The sequence below is a fragment of the Lactuca virosa genome, chromosome 1 (assembly GCF_052849685.1).
Source record: "Lactuca virosa cultivar CGN04683 chromosome 1, Lactuca_virosa_CGN04683_v6, whole genome shotgun sequence".
In the NCBI taxonomy this organism is placed as follows: domain Eukaryota; kingdom Viridiplantae; phylum Streptophyta; class Magnoliopsida; order Asterales; family Asteraceae; genus Lactuca; species Lactuca virosa.
Window position 1 is genome coordinate 235,330,558 of NC_136426.1, and position 26,412 is coordinate 235,356,969.

The following is a 26,412-nucleotide window of genomic DNA, read 5'->3' on the forward strand; positions in this document are numbered from 1 at the left end:
TGAAGGGGGTGTTCACAGTCCAAGAACTAGTAGGTGTTCTTGGTGTTCTTGGTGTAAGTGATGAAGATTTGAAGATCTAACCAAAAGAGATAATTTCATGGATGAAATCATAGAGGTTTACTAGATTAAGCAAGGTACCAACTAACAAAAGGAAGAAATACTTACATTTTTGAAGATCAAGATGAAAACTCTTGATGATAGTTGAGAGAGAATCAAGTTTCTTGAGTTGGGAGTGTGAGAAATGAAGAAAAGTGAAAGAACATCACACATAAGGGCATGAGTTCATGGCCACCTTGAGTTTACGGCCGTAAACTCCTCTTGATGGAGTTCTTGGCTCGAATGCAACACGATGAACTTAAGTTAACTCATCCCTAAACCCAAACCTTGAATGTACTTAGGCTTAGAACACTCAAACAGACCCTTAACAATGCTAAAAGATAGTAGAAACAAGCCTGACTGTGATTTAATTGAATGACTGTAAAAGATACAAATTTCGGGTTGTAACATTATATTGGCCCCACATATGACTACATAACTATTCAGGTTTAACCGCAGTGTCTAACTTGCCCTAAATACTTTTATGTAGTTCTTACTATGTTATAGCTTCTAGTTCATATGTATACTTGTATACTTTTGTAAAATACTTAAATTTTTAAAGTATACTTTTAGTTTCAGAGCGCTTCGACCCCTTTAGTGTTTATAGTTGTATACCATGTAAGGTTCAGTATACTTAGTTCACTATAAACAATAGCTCTGATACCAATCTGTCACACCCCCAAACCAAAATTGCAGAAACGTTCGGGGGTGGATGACGTCATATGTAGTATCACAACAATTGCATCATAGTAATCAAAGTAAACACAACCATTACATTGAATATATATAAAAAGGTATTTAAATCTGTTTGCTGATACCAATCTGTGACGCCCCCAAACCAAAATGGCGGAAACGTTCGGGGGTGGAAGACGTCATATGTAGTATCACAACAATTGCATCATAGTAATCAAAGTAAACATAACCATTACATTGAATATATATAAAAAGGTATGTACATCTGTTTGATTCATATTTATATACATCAAAAGTAGCAAAAATAAAGACGTGACTCTATATGCTCCGTCTTCTCAAAAATAAAGACGTGACTCTATATGCTCCGTCTAACATATGTGTTTGTTACAGTGTTCCATGAAGTATTAGTTTGAATGCCTGATTACCACCAGATGAATTGTATATTACGGTTTTGAAAGTAAAACCCCTTTTTGTATGAAAAACCCTGGATAACATAAGTATATATATTAGTCTTATTAATTAAAATAAAACTGTGAGTTGAAATCCCTGGAATCCTCCAGTTGTACTATGAAATAGTTCTATTAATGAAAATAAAACTAAAGAAGAATGAAATCCCGTAAACAAAAAGGTTAGTTTATACTATTGTGAGTCGTATAACCATGCTTGGATGACCTAGAGACATTTACGATGTTCTTCAAGTGTCGGATATATGACATTTGTCACCCCAGGCATGCCTGCCTAACTGTAGCTAGCAGTTCAGGTGTGGGATTGTCAGTCCCGAATAGATCTATTCACAAATCTCACGCTCTCCCTCCAGGAGACTCTGGTTATACTATGTTAGGATTTAGGTAAGTACACCAAAGGGTACAATTTTGAAGTAGAGTCTCACAATTTTGTATAATCTAGTTTACGTGCGTTTCTGTATTGATCTATTGTATTTAAACCCGTGTGTATACTTTATAGAGAAATAATTATACTTAAATAATTACGTAATAAAGTATCCTTGTTACCCGAGAATAACATAAACTAAGTCTGTCATAGTTTATATGTTTAACTGTTAGGAATAAATCCGAGATGACGAATGCGGAATATCAAGAACACTCAAGAATCAATCACCATAATATGCAAGTAATCTGATAAAGGTTTTTCATGTATTGATTATGAGATGAACGTATAGAGAAAACCCTAATCTGGTCAAAATCTTTTACCAAAAGTAAACCTAATGATTATTTATAGGGAACAATAAATATATGCCATAAATATAAAATCTATGCCTAATATAAAACCAATGCCTTAGAAGAGCTCGATTAAGAACTTCTACTGTAAAGGCATCGTAGGGAATCATAAAAATGATTAACCCTAAAAAGGCTTCCCTAAATAACCAAATATGCCAAATCAGTTTCAATATCTCAAATACTCAACAATCTCCCCCTAGATGTTGAAACTGATGAAGATCACGATTTCCGATTTTCTTGGCATTTCTCCCCCTAAATTGTGAGACTCATCAGTACATGGGGTCTTCAAAGCGAGAGAGATAGAAATAATCTTCCAAATACGAACTCCCCCTTGAATAGTCATCACTCCCCCTTGAATCTTCAATAAATACCATGGAGAGAATCCGGAAAGTTAAGAAGAATCATCAACAATCTTCAAAACCCGTCAGATTTGATGAAATAAATCCCTTTAGAATAAACCCAATCTTCAAAAAATTAAAACCGGAAAAATAACAAAAAATAATTTTTTATTTTTCGATTTTTAAATTTAGACAAAAGAATAGAATAAGAAGCAATAATTTAGAAGGGTTTGAAAAGAATAAGACCAAAGAAAAAGATAAGAAATGAAAATATTTTGGAAAGAAGGGGTTAAAATGGTAAAATCCCAAGAAATTGAAAGAACTAAGAATCTGGGGTAGAAACTGTCAAGATCCAAAAATTCCAATGGTTAAAACCATGGATTTTTAAATAATTTAGAAATGAGGTTAATGCAGCCAATCTTTGTAACTTCCGAGGGCTGAAACTGTAAATGGAGTCAACTTCTTCTTAAGAAACATGCTTTTGACTGTAAAATATCCATCTTCTTCGTTTAATCTGATGAACACGTATTTTGACTTTAAAAAAGTCAAAATCAATTTCCGATCGTAGCTTTAATTTCGTGATTGATACTTCTGATTTCAGTTGTTGTAACAATCGATCCCCGTTTCTGATTATGACGATTTTGATTTCTAAAACTGAAACTCCGATTGTGAATCTGTGAAATTCCGGTTCCAAATCCTAGAACTCCAAACGAAATCAATTATAGATGTTTTTCGTATACGAGCAACAAAACCCGATCGTCTATGAACTTCTGAATGCGACTGCAACTTTGAGACTGAATCACGAATCGAAAATCGATTGAAACATGTGAATGCATAAACTCAAAATCAATTCCGATTTGTTATAACTGCGAGTCCGATTTTGGTTTCTAAATGCGAACCTCCGTTGACCCAAATATTGTAGTTGCTAATCGTTTGCAACAGCCGAGCCTTGAACGTGAACCTATTCATATCAGAATGCAACAACGAGTTTCGATTTTGGAGTCAAAATCACAAACCTTCGTTTCCAGTTGATGTCGATGCGATTTCAATTCCGACTCCAAATTGATCAACCGAAAGCGAATCTAATTCAATTGGTCAGGACCGAAATCCAATCAAAGACCGAAAGCTAATTAAGGACCGAAAGCTTGATCAAGGACCGAAAGCAGGTTCGCTTCAAATCCAGTTGCAGTATCTTTCCTTCTCGCTCCGATTTCAAATGGACATGGACCGAAAGTAATCAAGGACCGAACGCAGATTAAGGACCGAAAGTGAATTGCAGTTCGCTTCAATTTCATACCAAAGCGAAATCAACCGAACGTTCGGTTGTGAACAGTAGATTCGGGTTCGGATCTTATTCGTGAGGTTCGGTTGTTAATTTAAGTCCGGTTCTTAAATTGAGTTTCGCTCTTGTAATTGTAAGGTTCGCTTCAATGCTTCAGTGAACGACTAAACAAGCAAAACCTCTATTGACCATAAATCCAAAAGCAACCCCTCATGTTACAATAAACTGACAGTTTGTACCCTTTAAGCATAAAAGTGTCAGAAGTCAGCTTTCTTTTTGCAGAAAAATGACACTTTTCACCCCTATCTTTTCAATTTTTTCAACTTTTGTCAATTCCAACACAAAAAAAAAAACAATAAAATTGATTTCTTCAACACAATATCATATCATTGAACCAAATCCATCAGATTCCACCAAGATTTTGTCCCCATTTTCGTTTTTTTTTTTATAAAGGACAAAACTTTTATGGGACTTTTGGTACCCGTTTAAGATTCAACATTGAAGTATGTTTCTTACATAACCACTTATTTGAAGAAAATCTATCATCCTCTGAAAATAATACCCGCTTCTTAGTTGGAAAACAAAAATTTCCAAAAATTTCATTAAACCAACCAAATTCTCTTTTCTTTTCCTTCCAACTTCTAAGATTTTTAACTAAAGAAAAATGAGAATCAGAGATTCTTTGAGCATGCTTGACATCAACTTTTTCAACTTTTTCACAAGCATTGGGTACTTGTACCTTGGGCATCCAAACTTTCTTCATTTTACTCTTGTTCTTTCTCTTCTTCTTCCTTTTCTTATTTTTAGGCTTCAGAAACAAATTTCGGATCTGAACCACTTTTTCTTCTTTCTGAAACTGAACATTTGAAGACTTTTGAACACAATCCTTAGGAGTTTGATAAATATGAACATCTTGAATTATTGGCTTTCTGTAGGGAACCAATCCTTCAAAGATATCATCAGAACACAATAAATCATTTGTTGTTGTTCCAATAGAACAAAATGTCTTTACTTTCATGACTTCCAAAGATTTACTTTGAGATTCATCTTCAGAACAACTAAAATCGGATTGTAACTCATCTGAAACACATGAACCACTTGACTCCCCCTCAACAATAACATCTGGAGTCATCTTTTCTTCAGAAACATGAGGAACAACATGAACTTCTTCTTTTTCTTTTTCAGCCCTTTTTATCTTCAACATTTGTTTATGTTCCCGATTTAAATGTTCATATATAATATGAAATTGTTCTACTATTCTCTCATCCTCTCTTAACTCATGGTGATTAACAGATGAGTATCTAGATATTTTCTTATCAACAAGAAGATTATACAACTCAGGAATATCATTCAACATAGATCGACCACTGATTTGAAACATGGTCACTTTGTTAACACCATAGATTGGTTTAGTAACCTTTAATTCAAGTTCTAAAATGGAGTCAAACAATAAATTCGTTTTATCCATTAGATCTTCAACAAATGATAGAACTTGAAGAGAGAGAAAGTAGATCTGATAAAGATTCTAGAGAGAAAAACGGATCTGAAAAGATTTTTAGTGAGAGAAAACAGATCTGAAAAGATTTTTAGAGAGACAAAGTAGATCTGAACACGAAAATTCGAATAAACACGAAATTTTCTTCTAATTCTCTTTCAGAACACAAATTAAGAACAAATCATATGATAGAATAGGTAGAAGATAACAGATCTGAACAAGATTTGGCAATAAAACAAAGTAGTACTCTTTCTTTTCAGAAAACTTACAAAACTTGAAGAATAAGGTGAGATTCAAGATAAAATTTTGCCATAAACAAGATCGATTCTTGCAAAAATCGCTGAAATCTACAAGAACCCGCTCTGATACCACTTGTTAGGAATAAATCCGAGATGACGAATGCGGAATATCAAGAACACTCAAGAATCAATCACCATAATATGCAAGTAATCTGATAAAGGTTTTTCATGTATTGATTATGAGATGAACGTACAGAGAATACCCTAATCTGGTCAAAAGCTTTTACCAAAAGTAAACCTAATGATTATTTATTGGGAACAATAAATATATGCCATAAATATAAAATCTATGCCTAATATAAAACCAATGCCTTAGAAGAGCTCGATTAAGAACTTCTACTGTAAAGGCATCGTAGGGAATCATAAAAATGATTAACCCTAAAAAGGCTTCCCTAAATAACCAAATATGCCAAATCAGTTTCAATATCTCAAATACTCAACATTAACAATGTAAAAACTCTGAATTTATGATGTTGTATTTTGAAACCCCAAACTATACCTATTATAGTTTGCATGAATATTACATATTTGGTTCATGGATTGATCTGAAAACTATGCAATTTGGCAGTAAGTCGAAAACATCCCTTATGCTCAGCATAATACAAAAGGGATAAAATATCTAAATATTTTATGAAATGTGGAAACAGTATGACTATATCCATTGCATCAATTTTAAGTGTTTTGAAATCCTTTTTGTATAAATTCTCAAAATCATTTGTGTTTGGCTTGTACTCTCCCCCTGAAAACATTAAAACCATAAAAGCATAGGGGTATGAACTCACTGTTGGTTGCGTGAAATGTCGGACAACGAAACTGGAAATGAGGACCCTCGGGTTGATGTATGCGACACTTAACGGGATCCTAACAACAATTAAATACATATATGTATTTTATTAGCGAAACCATTATTTATAGTGTTGGAAAAACACTTGCTCTTGGTTTAGGAATGTTACCGGGACTCGATTGAATCGGAGAGACCAGGTTTTCAGCCAAGTTCACCACTTAGGAAGGTTTGCGGCCATGAAAGGGATTACGGCCGTGAACTATTCTCAGCCGTGAACAGCCCCTTGAAGGGTTTACGACCGTGAACGGTGTTCTTGAAGGAAATATGAATTTTTGAAGGGTTCACGGCCGTGAACGGTTTGCGGCCCTTGAAGGTTTGAAGTTTTGAAGGGTGTATAGCCGTGAACTCAAGAACAACTATGTTCGATCTTGATGAAAAACGGATGTTTTGATGCTCCACAGCGAGTTTCAAGGTGGATAGAGTGGTAGATGAAGAGAAATCTTGTGTCTTCTTGTGTTTTCGGGTGATGACTTTTAGAGAGAGAGAGAGAGAGAGAGAGTGTGTGTGTGTGTGTGTGTGTGTTCGCGGACAGAAAAGTATAAATGAGCGTAGGAGTCACGTATATATAGCGTGGGAGTATGGTCGGTGGTGGGGTCCAGCCGTGAACGGGTTTACGACCGTGATTGGGTTCACGGCCGTGAACACTAGTCAGGCCGGAAACTGCTGATTTTTTTAAAGAAACTCGGGTTTTTCGCGCTATTTTGGTTCCGACTCATATATAAAATTCAATTAGATAACTAAATTGATTTTCCAAACCAAAGGAATTTGACGGAACTCAATAAAATTCAAATTTTATTTGACGGAATCGGGCTAACAGTAACGGAAAAAGGTTCGGGTTGCCACAAATTACGCGTGATTCACATGTAAATCACAAGTGAATCACATATGTATTACGTTTATTTGCACACATGCATTTTGTGTGACTGTTCTTTGTTAATTTTTTTAGAAATAAATCTAGTAAGATCGATTAGGTTTAACAGGTAAAGTAATCAAAGACACAGAATGAAGATCAAATATGTGCTAAATGATTAATAGCCACAGCCTCAGAAGAGATCGACAAAGAATTTCTACTGTAGAGGCTATGTAGGGTTTATAATATCATTCGACGATTACAAGATACGGTGCATGCATGCGCCTTAAATAGTAAAATCCTAATAAATAAATGACGGGTGGACAGGCCCGACCCGGATACAAAATAGACTATACAAAAGCCCATAAAGACGCAACACTAAATACCCAACAATCTGCCCCTTTGCGTCGATTGGGATGAAGACCTTCACTGTTGTGTTCGCTTCTGAGTTTTGAAAAGCTTGGGCATAACACTGAGAAGAGTACTGCGAAAGGCAATGTACCAGCAAATCATGTCGAAATAACACTTCTTTGCAGCATCATTGTTCGCATTGCAACTGCCTGTGATGTCCAAAATGTAGTTTAAGCAAACTGTAGAAAACAGATGTTTATCTGGCAGTGCGAACAGACATTTTTGCACATCTCCTCTTTCTCTAGAACCTCTTTGAAACATAATTGTCCAGTTATCAGTTTCAATTTTCCCCATTTGCATCTTTTCAATATCACTCGTTGAGCCTTGGGAAGGACTATTGGTTTCTTTCGTAATATTGAGGCGATTTCTACATCAAACTTCGCAACTCATATATATACGAAACCAACATCCTTTTGATGTGAGCAACAACAGGTTCGTATTTCTTCTCGTCTAAATGCAATAGGATGATCCAATCATAAGGATTCAAGCATGGTAAGTCTGCAAGAGAGAATTCAAACACTGAATTCGCAGAACCTCGAGTGGTTTTAAATTTAACATTAATGAAACTCTCGGTTTGAATAGGTCCAATAACTTTGACGACATTTATCTTCTGCTAACTCCAAGTCTGGAACTGATGTTTGCCATACTTCAAGTAAAAAGTCATCATGGACTTATCAACATTCACATCAAAATCTGGAGCGTTCGCAATCACATTAAAACAACAAAATAGGAATGCTTTCGGTGTGATGGGGAAATCGAGTTCCCAATCAAGAGTGTTCTCCAGTTCGAATGAAGTAACTGGTTCCAACCAGTGAAGGCTCGGATTATCAACTGCTTCGTTCAAAATTCCCTCCAAGGACCAAGGAGGAAATAACAGTTTCTTAGTAGCTAAAGCAGTTTGAGCCTAACGTTCAGTCTTTTCTTTTTCTTCTGCTTCTCTCGCAATGTGCATATTTTCATCTAGAATTGCATCACGAGCCTTGCATTTCAGTTTCTCATTTTCATCTTCTTCCTCTTTTTCATCTTCTATCACTTTCTTCTTTCCTCTTGAACCCGAAGCTACATATCCCTTCGGTTAAGAATTAGATCCCTTATTAATCTCCGGTTCATCAACTTTCTTGGGTTCTTTCGTAGATGGAGGCTTCTCAGATCCTCCCCCTTGTTTCGGAAGTGAGCTAAACTCCAAAACACCCTCAAGTCTATTTAACATTGCGAACGCGGGCCGGAGCTTATCTGCCACATGCTTCCTAACAGTGATAGGGATCAATGGATCACGAGCCTCAATGATATTAGACAGCAATGAGTTCACATCTGAAACACAACTTTTTACGACAACTCTCTCAGATAAGAGCTCATCGATCTTTTTTTCTCAGCACTCTCAAGCTTGACATTTTACACCTTCACTTTTTCTGTATTTTGTGCGAGACCATCCATTATTGTACTCTCAACAGCCAAGTCATCTTGAAGCTTTACATGTTTTTATGTGATGGAGGTGTTGAGCTCAGAATTGTCAGATTTCCTGAAAAAGGGCCTGAAAAAGCATGACTGACAACTGTTGAGCTCGGAGTTTGGCGCTCCAATTTCCTGAAAAAGGGCTTGAAAAATCGTGGCTAACAACTGTTACGTGTGTCAGGCGGCGGTAAAGTAGGCGTCGTGTTAGGAGCCATTTTAAATTCCACGCGCCTAATTTCAAATCATATCCTTTAGAATCGTACTTTCAGATTCTGACTTTCGCAGCCTCATACATTCGCAAATGATCACCATTTACAGTACTCTGAACCTGAAAATAACCATTAGGACAACGAACCAAAATTTTGAAAATCATGAAGATCTTCGTGCAAGAGTGTGCCAAAGATAAGGAAATAAAGCGAGTTTTCTTAGGGATTATAAGACATAAAACAGATGGATTCCGGGCAATGATCTCTTCCTTCGCAGTCAAGAGAGACTTTGAAGTGCTTGTGTGGTGTCTCGTTGAATTACGATCATCTGTTTGTGGAGAAACAGTGAAAGGCTTCTTTTAATAAGGCGAATGTGGTGGCTTCTTCTTCAACTGAATTCAAAACTCAACATAAGTCCTAATGTTCGTATGAAGTACTTGTTTGACCAGTGTAGTCATAAGAACAAGTATGCTTTGGAATTATTTTAAGTGACTAGGATAAATATAGAAATCTCAAGAGAATGAAAACTTGATCTATTGGGAAGAAATTTCTTGGGACTAGAAAACTTCATTAAGATCTGGCAAAAGAAAAGAGATTTCTTGGTACAGACCATGAAGGTAGACATTCGTTAATTCCTTGGTGAAAAATCTAGAACATGTAATTGTTCACTGTCAATTCGTAAAAATGTGTTGGATTTTGGGTTTCACTCTGTTCGTGGTAATAAAAAATTTAAGATCATAAACACAGAAGTTGTGTAACCATAAACCTCAGTGGTAATTTTTGAGAGTCTTAAGGGTTACATTTATGAATGCGAAAGTGATGGAGAAAGTGTAGGAGGTGGTTCCAAAGAAATAGTGTATCTATGCTATGTGAAAGTGACCAAGCAGTGAACTCTTAACTCAATGCGAGAAGAATAAGGTAGCTCAAGACTTATGTGAATGAACAACTTAATTGGGAAGAAACAATTGGTGTTATCGATTCATTAAGGCTTCAACATAGAGTATGTGAGGTTTCAGACAACATGCATCAGCATGCTTCTAGGGACACTTAACTAGTGCATAGATTAGGATTTTTATACCTACCCCATCATTCGTAATTAAGATCACCAAGATATGAATCTTCAAACCTGCTCAATTATCTAATATTTTTGGTGTTTTTGATTATTTTACGAAAAGAAATAAATGATGAAAATAAAGAAAATATTTTTGCATTTTTGTTTTTCTGAAAAAAGAAATGAAACAGAAAGAAATAAAATATTTTTGGATTTTCAATATTCTAAAAAAGAAATATAAAAAAAATAAAATATTTTTGAATTTTATGAGTTTCTGAAAAAGAAATAAAAACATAAATAAGTAAAAGGAAATAAAGAAAATGTACAAAAGATACATGAAGTTCCTAACCACGAATGAACAGTAGACTACGAGTCACCATGAATGAACAATAGACTGCGAGTCACCATGAACAATCGCACCGGTTCGCAACGTGAACAGTGGACTACGAGTTACTACGAGCGTTGGCATCAATTCGCAATGTGAACAGTGGACTGCGAGTCACTACGAGCGTTCGCACCAATTCGCAAGTCTATCAAAAACTTAGGACTGTGAAGCCGGTTTAGGAACAGATTCAGTCTCTATCATTCCTAATCCTTGAAGAATGTGATTGAAGGTTTGCTCAGTCAAGGCTTTCGTGAAGATGTCGGCCAATTGATCAGCAGATCTAACGAAGTGTATCTCGACATTTCCATCTTCCACATGATCTTTGATTAAGTGATACCTCAGTGTGATGTGTTTGGTCTTTGAATGTTGATGTCATAGTCACGAAGCTGACTTTGAATCCAAATTACTTGTGAAGTGCAAGAGGCAACGACTATGTACTCTGCTTCAGCAGTTGATAGGGAAACACAATTTTGCTTTTTAGATTGCCAACTTACGAGTTTTCCATCAAGGAATTGGCATCCTCCCGTTGTACTCTTTCGATCCAAACCGCAACCTCCAAGATCTGCATCCGAAAATGCTTGCAAAAAGAAACCCGAACCTGAAGGGTACCATATTCCTAGTGAGGATGTTCGCTTAAGATACCTGAAGATATTCTTAACAGCAGTCATGTGGGGTTCGCGAGGATTTGCCTTAAACCTGGCACAGTAGCAAACATAAAACATGATATCCGGACGACTAGCAGTCAAATACATCAATGACCCTATCATTTGACGATAGAGAATCATATTAGTCGCTGGCTTGTCTAGACACGGTGTTAGTTTCGTTCCAAATGACATTGGAACCATCACCTTTGAATCTCCCACCATTCGAAACTTAGAGAGTAAGGTCTTTGTATAAGCCTCCTGATTAATAAAGATACCTTCCTGACTCTGCCTTATATTTAAGCCAAGGAAAAATTTAATCGGACCCATGGAGCTCATCTCAAACTTAGTTTCCATCAACTTTTGGAACTCAGATATTAAGTTGGGTTATTTGAACCGAAGATGATGTCATCAACGTAAATTTAGACAATCATCAAGTGGTCACCATCTTTCATGCGAAAGAAGGTTGGGTTGACCTATCCTTGTTTAAATTTAGCCTGTTTTAAAAAGTGAGTTAGAGTTTTGTACCAGGCTCTCGAAGCTTGCTTTAGAACATAAACTGCCTTGTCTAGAATGTAACAATGGTTCAGATTCTTTTCGTTTATGAACCCTGCTGGTTGTTCCACATACACTTTTTCTTCTAGTTCCCCATTTAGAAATGCACACTTGACATCCATCTGATATACTTCAAAGTTTTTGTGTGCTGCGTATGCCAAACAGATGCGAACAGATTCCAACCTTTCAACGGACGAGAAGGTTTCTTCGTAGTCAATGCCTTATTCCTGAAAATATCCCCTGACAACGAGTCGCGCCTTGTTCCTTATTACATTTCCTTCTTTATCTAGTTTGTTGCGAAATACCCATTTCAGACCAACTACATATGCATCTTTTGGAGTGGGAATTAGTCTCCAGACTTTGTTTCGTTCGAATTCATTGAGCTCCTCCTACATTGCTTGCACCCAATCAGGATGATCAAGCGCAATTTGAACATTTTTAGGTTCAATCTTGGCGATAAACGAGTTGAACATGCAATATTCCACTTTAGAGAATAATGCAGTTTGCTCGCTTTTTGTTATGCTCTCGTAAGAACTCCTGAAGACGAATCTTCTATAACTTGGGTTTTTGGATGATCTCCGGTCCATTTTTCCAACAGAGGGTAATTATGATCATACGTTGGATCTAATTCAAAATTTACTTCTTCAAACTCATACTGTACATCTGAATCATCATTCACATTCGCATTCTCCCCCTCGAATGATGTATGTATATTTTCTTCTGGATTCGGATTCTCCCCCTGGAAAGGTGGTTCTGAGCTAACATTAGGGGTTTCGTTCTCTCCCTAAACAGGTGTATCAGGTGAGGAGATTGAAGTAGAACCCTCCCCCTGCGGTGTAGCATTCGTACCTGTTGATTGAGATGGAACTTCAGGGTCTTTCGGAGTGGGGTGCTCGTGTACCAAATCTTTCGCAGCATCGTCAATAATTTTCTTCAGTTCGTCTTCCTTGTTGTTTGTTGCTTTGGATTCGGAGGAGATCGCCTTTTCAGTCTCATCAAATAATTTCATGAACTCCTCGTAAAGATTGGAGAGTGGAATTGTAGCAGGATTCGGTTTGGGAAAGATCTCATGTGTCAGACTGTCATTCTTCTCAAACTTCTTCAAGTAATTGTCGTCAAAAGTGACATAATAGGTTTCTTCTATCCTTTTGGACTTTTTTTAAGAACCCTATATGCTTTAGAAGTCAAAGAATACCCCAATAAAATTCCTTCACCAGCCTTCACATCGAATTTGTTCCATTGTTCCTTTGAATTGACGATAAAGTACCTGGAACCAAAAACATGGAAAAACTTGACATTAGGTTTTCGATTATTTATGATCTCATATGGAGTGATAGAGAATCGCTTATTGAGGATGGATCGATTTTGTGTAAAACAAGTTGTTCCTATCGTATCCGCCCAGAAGTAAAGTGACAGATTCGCAAAAGAAAGCATGGTTCTCGCAGCCTCGCACAAGGACTGGTTTCGCCTTTCAACGACCCTGTTCTGTTGTGGAGTGTAAGGAGCTGAAAAGTTGTGAGTAACTCCTTTCACAGTCAGAAATTCTTCAAACGCTTGGTTTTTTAATTGCAACCCGTTTTCACTGCGAATGTTGCGAACCAACTTTTGCAGTTGTGTTTCAATCTGCTTTATGAAATCCTTGAGCTTGGGTGTGGCTTCTGATTTTTGCTTAAGAAAATGCACCCAAGTGAATCTGGAAAAATCATCTACTATTACAAGAATGTACTTATTACCACCAACACTTTCAATTGCAGAAGGACCGCAAAGGTCTATATGCAAAAGCTCGATTGGTTACACAAAGATGTTCTTTATCATACTTTAGGAGAGCAAGGCCTCACACATGATCACCAAGAACAAACTTGTTGATATCTTTGAAATTGAGATGCGAGAGTCTTCGGTGCCATAGCCAGCTATCATCAGTAGAAGCTTTCGTAAGTAAACAGATTGCAAGCTTTTCTTTGATGGGGTTCAGATTGAGTGGATACATTTCGCCTTTGCGTTTTGACTTTAGGAGCACTGTTTTGGTCTCCTTTTCAATGATCTTAGATCCCTCATCGTCAAACGAAACTTTTAATCATGTACCAACCACCAACTGCGAAACACTAATGAGGTTGTGTTGCAGTCCTTCCACATACACGACTTTGCGAATTGAAAACTCTTCATTTGTGATCATCCCATAGCCCTTAATTTCTCCAAGTGAATTGTTGTCGTATTTCACTCGTCCTCCATCCTTTAGTGCTTTGAACTCTCTCAGTTCTTCTTTTCTTCTCGTCATGTGATGCGAGCAGCCAGTATCTATATACCATTCAGAGTCAAACTGCTCGTCACGAATTACCTGCAAAAATCCAGCAGATTTAGGAACCCGAAGTTGTTTGGGTCCACGTGAGGTTTTCACAGAAATAGGAAAAGTAATAGAAGCATCAACCAGATAAGTTCATTTTATTAAGGTGGTTTTATCTTTCTTTGTGATTTGAAAAACAGTAATCCTTTTATCTTTTGAGTTCGTATCTTTTAAGGATATTTTCTTTTGTTTATTTTGGATTTGCTGCTTGACAAATTTCTTCTCATCTTTCTTTGAGTTAGTTTCGGATTGCTTGATTTGAATTTTAAGCTCTGAAACCATCATTCCTTTTCCTTTAACATCTTTCGATGTTTTGGCAGAATTTGAAACACTTCTGTTAGGAAAGTTGTGAGACCTTGACTTTTCCATAGGCTTCGTTTGATTTTGAAAAGTGGGTTTTTGGAAAACCTTTTGTTTGGAGACCTGAGAAGACTAAGACTGACTTTGTGAAAAACTCCTAGGTTTTGCATGTGAGGAGACTTTTGCATTTGGATTGAATGATTTGTCTTTATTCACAAAGTTGGGATTCTTAGATTGCCATAACTGCTTTCTTTCCTTGAGATTTATGTTATATCTCGCATTCCTTTGGCCTTTTTGAGCTGCGAACTGCTCAGAAGATTTATGAATGTTAGCTTTAGCTTTCGGCTTTCTAACTGGAGTTTTGGTCTGAACCGATGAATTATCGCTTGGAACATCCTTGGTTCTACTGGGACTCCCCTTTTTCGTAGCTCGACTTGACTTTATTAAGTGGTTCCGCCACATACTTGCTCTTCGTTTTCCAAGAGGTCATTTCAGAGAGACCTTTGGTTTTGTCTGCAATATCGATTGGAGCTGACCAGAAGAACTCATCGCATCCATCTTTGTTGTCGTCTTCGACCATAGACACTAATTCTGCTGTTTGATTTTTGTTCAGTCCCTTAGTTGCGAAAACTTGATTGGGAACAGTTTGAACCCTTGCAAAAACGGTTGCTTTTTCTCTTAAAACTTTTGATGTAACTTAGGAAAAGCGAGCAAACTCAACGGAATTTTCAGAAATTAAGACTTTCGCAGGTTCAGATTCGTTTTTAACAAATTCAGAGATATCAACCTCATCCTCCATAGTGTCACACCCTCGAACCAGGACAACGGAAACGTCTGGGGGCAGATGACATCATTGTATAGTGTCATAACAATTGAATATGAATGAAACATAGCAACCAAACAACACACATTAAGAGATACCAACATACATTGTTTACAAATTGTATTTGTTCATCAATTACACAAAAGTGACATAAAGTATGAAATTCCAAAATGCAGCAAATCTGGTTCTTAGGTACCTAGGTGCTTACTGGTTCCCTGAGAATACAAGTCATTTTGAAAATCGTCAACATTGAATGTTTGTGAGTTCATAAGCATATTTGTATGAAAAGATTTGTAACATCTTTGTTTGTAATAATTTGTAGGACTCTAGAAAATCCGATATTTTCTATGAAAAATGGTTTGTAAATCTCGTTCCAAAACTGTGAATAATTGCATGCATGTCCTTTGTTTTCTTTTGTTTGTAATTGTAAAGAGTGTGTTCCCAGAAAATCCAATATTTTCTGTTGTATGAAAAATTGTACTCTTAAAACCCTAAGACTGGAGTGGTGATAATAGTGTACTGAAAAATGAAGCGTAGTTTTGTATTTTATAAAACCAGTGAAGTGTATATTCTTTGTAAATCCAAAATAATGTTGTTAATCCATGTGTGAGTCATTATAACCATGCTTGATGTGATTGTTATGCCTGTCATGACGTTCTTCAGGCGTAGGTTTCGGTAAGATATTTGTCACCCGAGACTGGCCCCGTCTAGCTGTAGTGAACAACTCAGGTGTGGGGGTGTCAATCCCCGTACAGATCTATACACAATTACCTCACTCTCCCTCCAGGAGACTCTGGTTATAATTACAGGACATAGAGTGTACGCTAGGAAGGTACGATGAAGACAGTGTCTCACTAGAGCATTAACAGATTTATGCAAATTTCGAATCCCTTTATCAAATAAGGAAGTGACTTTTCTATTGCAAACTTGTGACATATGTTTTATGACACACGATTGGCAGGTTTTATATTATTCAATTTATGACACGCGATTTACAGATTTCATGACATGCAGATTACTATCCATGCCTTAATAGTTTTTATGGCACATGGTTCATGACACGCCAATGTTTCTGTCATGAACTGTTTTGTACACCATTTTGGTTAAACTATTTATAACACTTTATATAAATAGTCATCATTAAGTGTGTCTAGTTGTAACATTTGGTGTAAAAATAGCATAATATCTTGGGCTTTAAACCATTAAAATATTGGATACAAGCTTACGACTATTTTACAAATATAATTATTTTGTAACAAAAATATCAAACTATGTATTTACGTTATGCACCTTGTTACCGATTTGAAAGTTTTGAGTCAAAAATATTTTCATGTTGATTTGACTCTAGGGAGTCACGTTTTTTTATATTATTACAAATTATAACTTTGCATTTTATCCAAATTTTGTGTGGGTTTTATAAACAAAATAGTATGTATATATATCCAAGAGTTAAACATGCATGGATATATACATGGCATGTTTTCAAAACTTCTGAGTGTACAACCCAAGTCTATAAGTTTTTTTATGTAACATATATGTTAACAAACACATTCATCACGATTTTTATGAAGATACAGAAGATAAAATCCCTTTTGCACAAGTACTTGTTCCAGTTTCAACACATAACTAAAATGTATGCAAATACCCAAAGGTTAAACACATAAACACATAGGTACATGCAAATATCCAATGGTTAAACGAAACTTGACTTGTATTCTCCCCCCGAAAAACATGAAAAATCCAAAAACATGGGGGGTATGAAGCTCACCTTGATTTCGTGTGGTAAGAAGAAGAAGAAAGAAGTTGTTAAGCCTAGCTTTATATAGTTTGAAGGTCACTAGAAATGGATGATGTTCTAAGAAGCTACACACGAAATATGTGTAAACATGGAGTTCTTAACTTAAATATGTATTAAAATCACTTAAGTTTACAAGAAGCTTACCAAGTTCTTGTGAGTTGTTTGAAGAAAACCCTTGAGGATGGCACCACACATGAATTTTTGAGAGACAGATGAGAGAAACTTGAGAGTAAAGTGAGTGAAAGATTTTTGTGTGAGTGTAGGAGGGCTGATCGGCCGCAAGTAATAAGAGGGGGGGGGGGGAATGGGACTCTTCTTGATACATAATGGTTATAAGCTCTTGCATGGATATATGATAGGTAATTACATTGAGATTTGTTGGGTAATTATGAGGTGTCACCACTAATTTCAATTTCTTTTCCCTTTTGTTTTTGTTTTACTTGCCTCCAATTCCGATTTCATCACCTTGAGAGGGGGTTTTCGGTTTTAGGGTGGCCGAAAACACCCTAACTCCATAAAGAGTTTGCGGTTTTGAAGAATATGGGCTTTTTGGGTTTAATTGGTTTTTATTTGATCCAATAGAAGGGTTTTCGTCCAATGGAAGGCCCAAAAGAAAGGGGTTTTCGGCCTAATAAGGGGTGTATGGCTTTTGGGCTTACTTGGGCCCAATAAGAGAGTTTTCGGTCATATAAGGCCCAAAGGAAATGTGTTTTCGTCCTAGAGGGTTTGGGCCGAGAATTCTTGGCCAAGGCCCAAAATCGATTGGGCTTAGCTATTGGATCAAGTTTTGGGCTTGCATGAGGCTATTTCAAGTTGATTCACATTGTATGCACGTATGGATTTAAATAAAATTGTAGTTCGAATTTCACTAGTTTGATGTTGCAAGGTTACATAGAGGAATTCTTTGTACATGAATCACCCTCTCAACCCTAATTATGCTAGTTGTGACATCATCCCCCCGTTAGAGGGAATTTCGTCCTGAAATGCGCTCTAGAATAGCCCTCAAGAATTAGGGAAAAGATGTGGGTACTTTTGCATCATCTGGTGTTTGCGCTCCCAGGTGAACTCCGGTCCTCTTTTGGCGCTCCATCGAACCTTCACAATGGGAATGCGGCTTTGTTTCGTTCGCTTCACTTCCATGTCCATTATCTCCATGGGTTCCTCAACGAAATGAAGGTTTTCATTCACCTCAATCTCATCAAGCGGAACAACGAGAGTTTTATCAGATAGGCATTTCTTCAGGTTTGACACATGAAAGACAGGGTGTATATTGTTGAGTTCAGGTGGTAGCTGGAGTTTATAAGCCACCAGACCAATCCTAGCAAGGATTTCAAAGGGTCCGATGTACCTAGGATTTAATTTCCCCTGCATCCCGAAGCGTATCATCCCTTTCCAGGGAGAGACCTTGAGTAGCACGTGATCACCTACCTGAAATTCTAAAGGCTTTCACCTTTTGTCCGCGTAGCTCTTCTGTCGGTCCCTGGACGCCCTTAGTCGTTCCCTAATCAGCACGATCTTCTCAGTTGTTTCCCGGATAATTTCAGGACCTGTGAGAGTGTTGTTGGGTACCAGTCCCTTTGCCAATTGTGTGTTTCCTATCTCCGCCCAACAGAGAGGTGATCGACATTTTCGTCCTTAAAGGGCATCAAAGGGAGCGACCTTGATGCTCGTGTGATAGATATTGTTGTACGATAATTCAATCAGTGGTAAGTGGACATATCATGCCTTGTCGAAGTCTATCACACAGTCCCTTAGCATATCCTCCAATGTTTGGATGGTCCTCTCACTTTGCCCATCTGTCTGGGGATGGTAGGCAGTGCTCATATCGAGCTGGGTTCCCAACGACCTCTGTAGTGACTGCCAAAACCGAGAGGTGAACCTACTATCTCTGTCTGAGATAATAGATATTGGCACGCCATGTAATCTCACAACCTCCTTTATGTAGATCCGGGTCAGCCTTTCCATTTTATATGTTTCCTTTATTGGCAGGAAATGGGCAGATTTGGTCAACCGGTCGACAATCACCCATATGGCATCCAGTCTGTCTACCGTCTTGGGTAATTTGGTTATGAAATCCATTGTTATTCACTCCCATTTCTACTCGGATATCTCCAGTTGTTGTAGTATACCCGAGGGCTTCTAATACTCTACCTTAACTTTGGCGCAAGTCAGGCACTTGCCCACATAGGTAGCAATTGCAGCTTTCATATTCGGCCAACAATAATGTTGTCTGAGATTCAGGTACATTTTATCAGAGCCGGGATGGACGGAGTACCTTGTTTTGTGTGCTTCATTTATAACCACATCTCTGAATCCACCGAACTTTGGTGTCCATATCCGTTCCATAAAGTAGTAGGCTCTGTCCTCTTTGATGGTTAGGTTCTTATCCATTTCACGCATGGCTTCGTTCACGATGTTTTCTAATTTCAAGGCTTCCAGCTGAAGACAAGTGGGAATGGATGGTCATCGTTAGTGTTCTCACTCGACGACCCGAGTATTCTTTTCTGCTTAGGGCATCGGGCACCACATTGGCCTTGCCTGGATGGTACCAGATCTCACATTCATAGTCGTTTAGCAGCTCAACCCATCGATGTTGTCCCATGTTTACTTCCTTCTGTTTTAGGATATGTTGGAGGCTTTTGTGGTCTGTGAAAATGGTGTACTTCGTCCCGTAGAGGCAGTGCCTCCAAATCTTTAGACCGAAGACAATAGCTCTCAGCTCAAGATCATGAGTGGTATAGTTCACCTCATAGGTCTTCAGTTGTCTGGATGCATAGGCTATAACCTTCCTGCGCTGCATAAGTACACAACCTACCCCTTGATTAGAAGCGTCACAATATACCACAAAATCTTTCGTTCCCTCTGGAAGAGACAACACCGGAGCACCGCAGAGGGCTTGTTTCAGGGTTTGAAAGGCAGCCTCTTGTTTCGTCTCCCAGGTGAAGGGTACACCCTTGTGGGTTAGAGCGGTGAGTGGATTGGAGATCTTGGAGAAATTCTGAATGAACCTCCTGTAATAACCAGCGAGGCCTAAGAATTGCCTGATCTCCGTCGGGGTTCTTTAAGTGTTTTCAGCATTCTAACACTCCTGTGGTGTGCATGCAACCCTAGATGCTTTGGATCTATGTTTTCTCTAATATACATGCAAACTTTAATTTTCTGAAGCATCATCCTAACTAGCATACAATAGAGTATATTTACTACAAAGTTCTAGTTAGATGACATATCATTTGTTGTAGTTGGAAGCCTTGGACCTTTAAGAACTTAGTGCCCCAAGTGTTGCACCTCAAATGGAATCACAACACACCTAAGAAAAAGGATAAATTTTGAGAGAGTTTCTTATACTCCAAAATCGGCTCATGGATTCCTATGATCACTAGTCACATTTTTGGATGCTAAAGGGCTTCTTATATAGTGTGGCAAGATTAGGGTTACACCATGTAAACCTTAATGGCCATGACCTTCCATATTCCTTAGGATCCATGGGTTTAAACTTCCATGGATCATCCATGGGTTGTCACATGGGTTTAGCCCAACCTAAGGAATCATGGATCATTGGCCCACACCATAAGAATGAATGATTTACCAATCAACCCCTTATATTTAATTAGTCTCTTTTGATCACAAAATTAATTCCAAATTAGTTCTTGATCAATACTAATTAAATAATATGATTTCATATTAATATATTAGAACTTATAATATATTAAAAAATCATAAATAACCTCTTCTCAAAAGTCTATCCTATCAAATTGTCATGGTGATATGCAACCCAAATGGACCATGCTACTCTCGGGTCAAGTACATACCAATAATAGTTATAGGCTTAGACACCTAATCCAACAGTTCTCGGGGTTGCCCAGCCCTCAATTGCTTTGATCTAGGATGGGTCCACATGTATTCCCTCTTCACTAACCACGTGTCCCAGAAAATCCACTCTGCATATCCAGAAGTGGCACTTGGAGAATTTCGCGTATAGCTTCTTCCCTTAGCGTCTCCAAAACTTGTCGCAAATGTTGGTTGTGTTCTACTTTACTTCGTGAATAAACAAGTATATCATCAATGAACACTATCACGAAGATGTCAAGATAGGGTCGGCAGACTCGGTTCATCAGGTACATAAATGCAGCGGGCGCATTCGTTAGACCGAAGGGCATTACTACGAATTCATAGTGGCCATAGCGGGTTCGGAATGCGGTTTTGGGGATGTCTTCTGCTTGGACTCGCAGTTGGTGGTATCCGTACCTTAGATCTATCATCGAGAAGTAACTGGCTCCTTGTAACTAGTCAAATAGATCATCGATCCAAGGAAGAGGGTATCGATTCTGGTGAGCTTGTTGAGTTCTCGGTAATCGATACACATGCAAAAAGAACCATCCTTCTTTTTGACAAACAAAACTGGAGCTCCCCAAGGAGAGAAGCTCGGTCTTATGAACCCTTTTCTAGTCTCGCTCAATTGGCTGGAGAGCTCTTGCATTTCTGCAGGGCCAAATCTATACGGTGATTTGGCAATTGGCGTGGCTCCGGGTACCAGGTCAATCCGAAATTCGACCTGTCGTTCAGGGGGTATTCCCGGGAGGTCTTCTGGAAACACGTCTGGAAAATCGCACACCTCCAAGATGTCTTTGATGCTCTTCTCTTCCTTCTTTTTATCCACCACGTGGGCTAGGAAGGCATGGTTCTTTTTGTGCAAGCACTTTTGTGCCTTGATGCACGAGATGAGACGGAGGTTTGCATCGGGTTTATCACCATAAATAATCAGTGTTTCATCGTTGGGTAGGTGAAGGCGAACGGCCTTCTCGTAGCACATAATATCGGCATGGTGGGGGCTTAACCAATCCATACTGATGATCACATCAAAGCTTCTAATAGTAACTGACATTAAATTGATTTGAAATGAGTGATTATTTAAAGTTAATGTGCACCCTATGAACACGTCGTTGGTTGTTTCTGTTTTCCCATTTTCCATTTCCACCGTGAAAGTTTCGTTCAATTTTTGGGGTTCTTGGTTGAGTAAGTGCTTAAATTTATGACTCACGAAACTTCTTTCTGCCCCACTATCAAACAAAATGAAGGCATAGATGTTGTTGAAGAGGAACGTACCACTGACTACCGCCGGATCCCTTACAGCCTCCTCATATCCCATTGCTAGGACTTTGCTTGTTCCCCCTACATTACGATTATTGGCCTTGGGACAGTTTCTTTTGAAGTGGCCAGTCTCTCCGCACCCATAACATGCTTGACTTGCTCCAACGTTGTTAGGTTGGCTGTTCTGTTGTGGTGGTGCTCTGCAAAACCGGACAGTGTGCCCTTTCCGGTTACAGTTGGTGCACTGCATATCTTGGTATGCGCCGTTATGGTGGAAATTACATTTGTCACATTTTGGAATAGATCCTGCATATGGTTTTGCAGGTGCTGGTGCAGCTGGTGTTGGTGTAGCAGGAGCGGTAGCAGCGTGAACTGCTACGATTTGTTGCTTCTTCGCAGATTCTTGAGTTTGTTGTCCCTTCCTCTTGTTTCCCCAGTTTTTCTTGTTGTCATTCCCCTTCTTTAGTTCAATGACGGAAGTCTTCGTGCCCTTTTGTTCTCCATGGCCGTATAGCTTTTGCGCAAGGCACTTGGCACTGTCGAACGTTGTTGAGTTTGCAGCAATCACATTCCCCTGAATCGGGGGAGTTAGCCCCCAAATGAAACGTTTGACCTTCTTACTTTCAGAGGTGATCTTCCCGGACACAAGAGTACCAGATCGCTGAACCTGGAAATGTAAGCTTCAATTTCGGAATCCTTTACAGTGAGATTCCATGGCCGTTTCACCATCAGAGGGCCCTGATGGAAAATGTACAAGTTTCGAACTTCACTTTACTTTCTTCCAGACAACCACAGATTTCAAAGACAAATTCGATATTTTAAAACCATCGGGTGAGAGCTATCACACCTCCACTCCTGTTAAATGGCCTTGGCTTTCCGTTGGTGAAATCCTTATATATACATGTTCTCTGATGTCCTTGATTATCTCCGTGATTGGAACTCCCTGTCCCATTTCCATTTCCGCCTCCGTTTGTGCCATTGTTGTTGATATGTGCCAGTACTGCAGTGAATGCGGCTGAAACTACCACCTAGAATGCGGCTGAATCCATTTCTTGTGGAGGTGGTGGTGGTGTTGTTGTAATGTTTGTGCGATTGTACTTTCGGGGCATTTCCTGCTATAAAGTAGGAATGAGGATGAGTTTTTGACATAATTATGGCCCGAATGTTTATAGTAATGGAAACTCCTTTGTTTCTAACGGTTACGGTGATTCGATTGTACTTATAGTTGAAACTGTATTATATCAAATAAAAATGAAAAGAGAGAACATAGCAGATAACATCACAAATAAAACACATATTTGTTTCATTAATGATAAAATTTTTAGTACATAATGCGTGAAAATTGACCTTTAAAAAGGTCTACAGTACATCAAGGTTAAAATCTGACAGCGTAACGACCCTGCGAGTAGTGTAATCACTTAAATGTAGGGTCGATCCTAAATACATAGAGAAAAGAAAAAGGGTAGCACAACCGCATACCCATAACCAAATCTACAGCAAGCGGTGGGTAGGATAAGTCCTACTCACGATGAGTGGTCCTTGGTGGTGCCTGTGATGAGGTAGAAGCGCCTTGAAGCTCGGCTAGTCGGCGCTCGACAATCCGCACCCTCTCCTCCAGAGCAGCATGTCGCTCTTGGTACTCCCTTACCTCTGCTCGTGCTGTGGTAAGATCCTCGATGAGCTGCTCCCTCGGATAGTGGTCTCGCTCAAGGTCCTGAGTGCGTGCTGTCGTGAGCTCCACAACAGCTCTCATCTCTCCGACTCTGTTCGATGTCGTTTGAGCCAGATCACCAATATCTGAGATTCGTCGGACCAAAACAGGAAGGGCTCGGTCGGCGGGTCCTCCATGGCGAAGATCGTAGAACCCTCGCTCCATCCCGAATAGTGGACGTTGCCGCTGGTGCCTGCTCCATCTCTCTAGATCATAAGCCCAGGGGGGGCGTAGGGTCATTGTGTCACACCCCCGAACCAGAACGACGGAAACGTCCGGGGGTTGGGTGACTTCATCATGTAATATCATCACAATGTAAATAATTGAATCAAGACAACATAATCATCACACATACAATAATACAACCATCATTGTTTACATAAGTGTGTGTTGGATTACAAATTACATTCCAAATAAATAAGTGTATGATGATAACAAAAATACAACAAAATCCATGTGTTCTTGGTGACCAACCCGCTTAACGATTTCCTGAGAATACAAGTTATTTTGAAAACGTCAACATATATAATGTTGGTGAGTCCATAAGCATATTTGTATGAAAGTTTTGTATCACTTTGTAAACGCCAGAGAAATCCGATATTTTCTGTAAAAATGGTTTGGAAGCTTTGTGTCAAATTTTGTATTAAAGTATGTGTGTTTCTATTTTGAAAATGTATAAAGAGAGATTCCAGAAAATCCTATATTTTCTGTTGTAAGTAGAAGGTAATGAATAATGTAAGTTTTCCAGAAAATCCGATATTTTCTGCTTGTAAAAGTGTTGTGGTCTTAAAACCCTAAGACCGTAAAATGGTGTTTGTATAGTTTCGTAACTGCAGAAATGTATATGTATTCCATAAATTTTACAGTGGAGTTAATATCTATGTGAGTCGTTATAGCCATGCTTGATATGCCTGATTTGCCTGTCATGACGTTTTTCAGGCGTCGACTTGTTTAAGGTATGACATTTGTCACCCTATATTGGCCTAGTCTAGCTGTAGCGAACAGCTCAGGTGCGGGGCTGTCAACCCCGTATAGATCTATACACAAACTCTCGCTCTCCCTCCAGGAGACTCTGGTTATAACTACAGGACTTAAGGTTGTACACTAGGTAGGTACAAATGAAAGAACGTCTCACAAGAACCTTAACTAAATTTACGCGAATAGTGTATCACATTGTTTACCGTTTTAAAATAATGTGTTCGAGTATGCATTTGATCACAAAACATTGGTGATGAAAATACCATTTGTTTTTATCAAAGCGTCAAGTATTGTTTGTCATTGGCCCGATTAACATAAAATGTGACGTGAGGCCCAATAAGAAAATCAATGGGCCTATAAGGCCCAAATAACATGTAATGAGAACACAAGGCCCAATAAGGAGTGGAAATGACTTAGTTAACCCATTCGTTATTATACTGCATTGTTTTAGCTCAATTAATATCAAAATGGCATGAAAGGTCCACTTTTATTGAAATTGACATTCTTGGCCCAATAAATCGAGAATTTATATTATAAGTCCATTTTTGATAACAATGACACTTGAGGCCCATTAAGACCGAAAGTTTACATTTAAGGGCCCATTTTGAATAAAATGACATTTTTAGCGCACTTTTGTTAGAAATGACATTTTCGGCCCAAATATATTGGAAATGACATTTTTGGCCCAAATATAATGATTTGACATTTTTGGCCCATAAAGGCCAAATTTTACATTTTAGGCCCATGAAAATCGTGATTATCTAACTAAGGCACATTTTTATGAAAACTGACCATTTTAGCCCATTAAAACCGTGATGGCCCAAATAAAGGCCCATTTTGTGAAAATTAACACTTTAAGCCCCTTTAAAACCGTGAATATCATAAAGATCCATTTTTATCTAAAAATGACTCTTTTGGTCCTCTCAAAACCGTGAGTTAACATAAACGCTTCAGTTTTTGTTTATTTGTCAAATATGGCCCCTCATACGGTTTTTATTTAGTTTTCAAGTATTTCTTAACATGTTTAATCCTTTCAACTTCATAGTAAGTTACATAAAGTGGTTTAGTTTACAAAAACCACCAAGTTTTAGTAGATATCTCGAGTTTTATGAAGTTTTAACATGTTTTCATAACATAATCATAACATATAACATGAATACCCACACATACATGCATAAATACTTAGATCTAACACAAAAGTAACTTGTATTCTCCCCTAAAACTTAGTAAAACCGAAAACAAGGGGGTATGAACTCACCTTGAGTGATGGATTCGGTTTTGATGAAGAAAGGAGAGGTGTTTTCAGTCTAGCAAGCTTCTTTGGGAAGGGCTTTGAATTTAGGTGTTCTATGAAGCAAGAATCATGAAATGGAGTGTTTATGAGTGATAGGTTTATAAAAAAAATGAAGTTAACTTCTTGAATGAAAGTAGCTTACCAAAAATGAATGAGCTTTGATGAAGTATCCTTGAACACACACATAAGCACACACGGATTTTGAAGAGGAAGGATGAGTGAGTTCTAGCTTTAGAGAAAAATGGG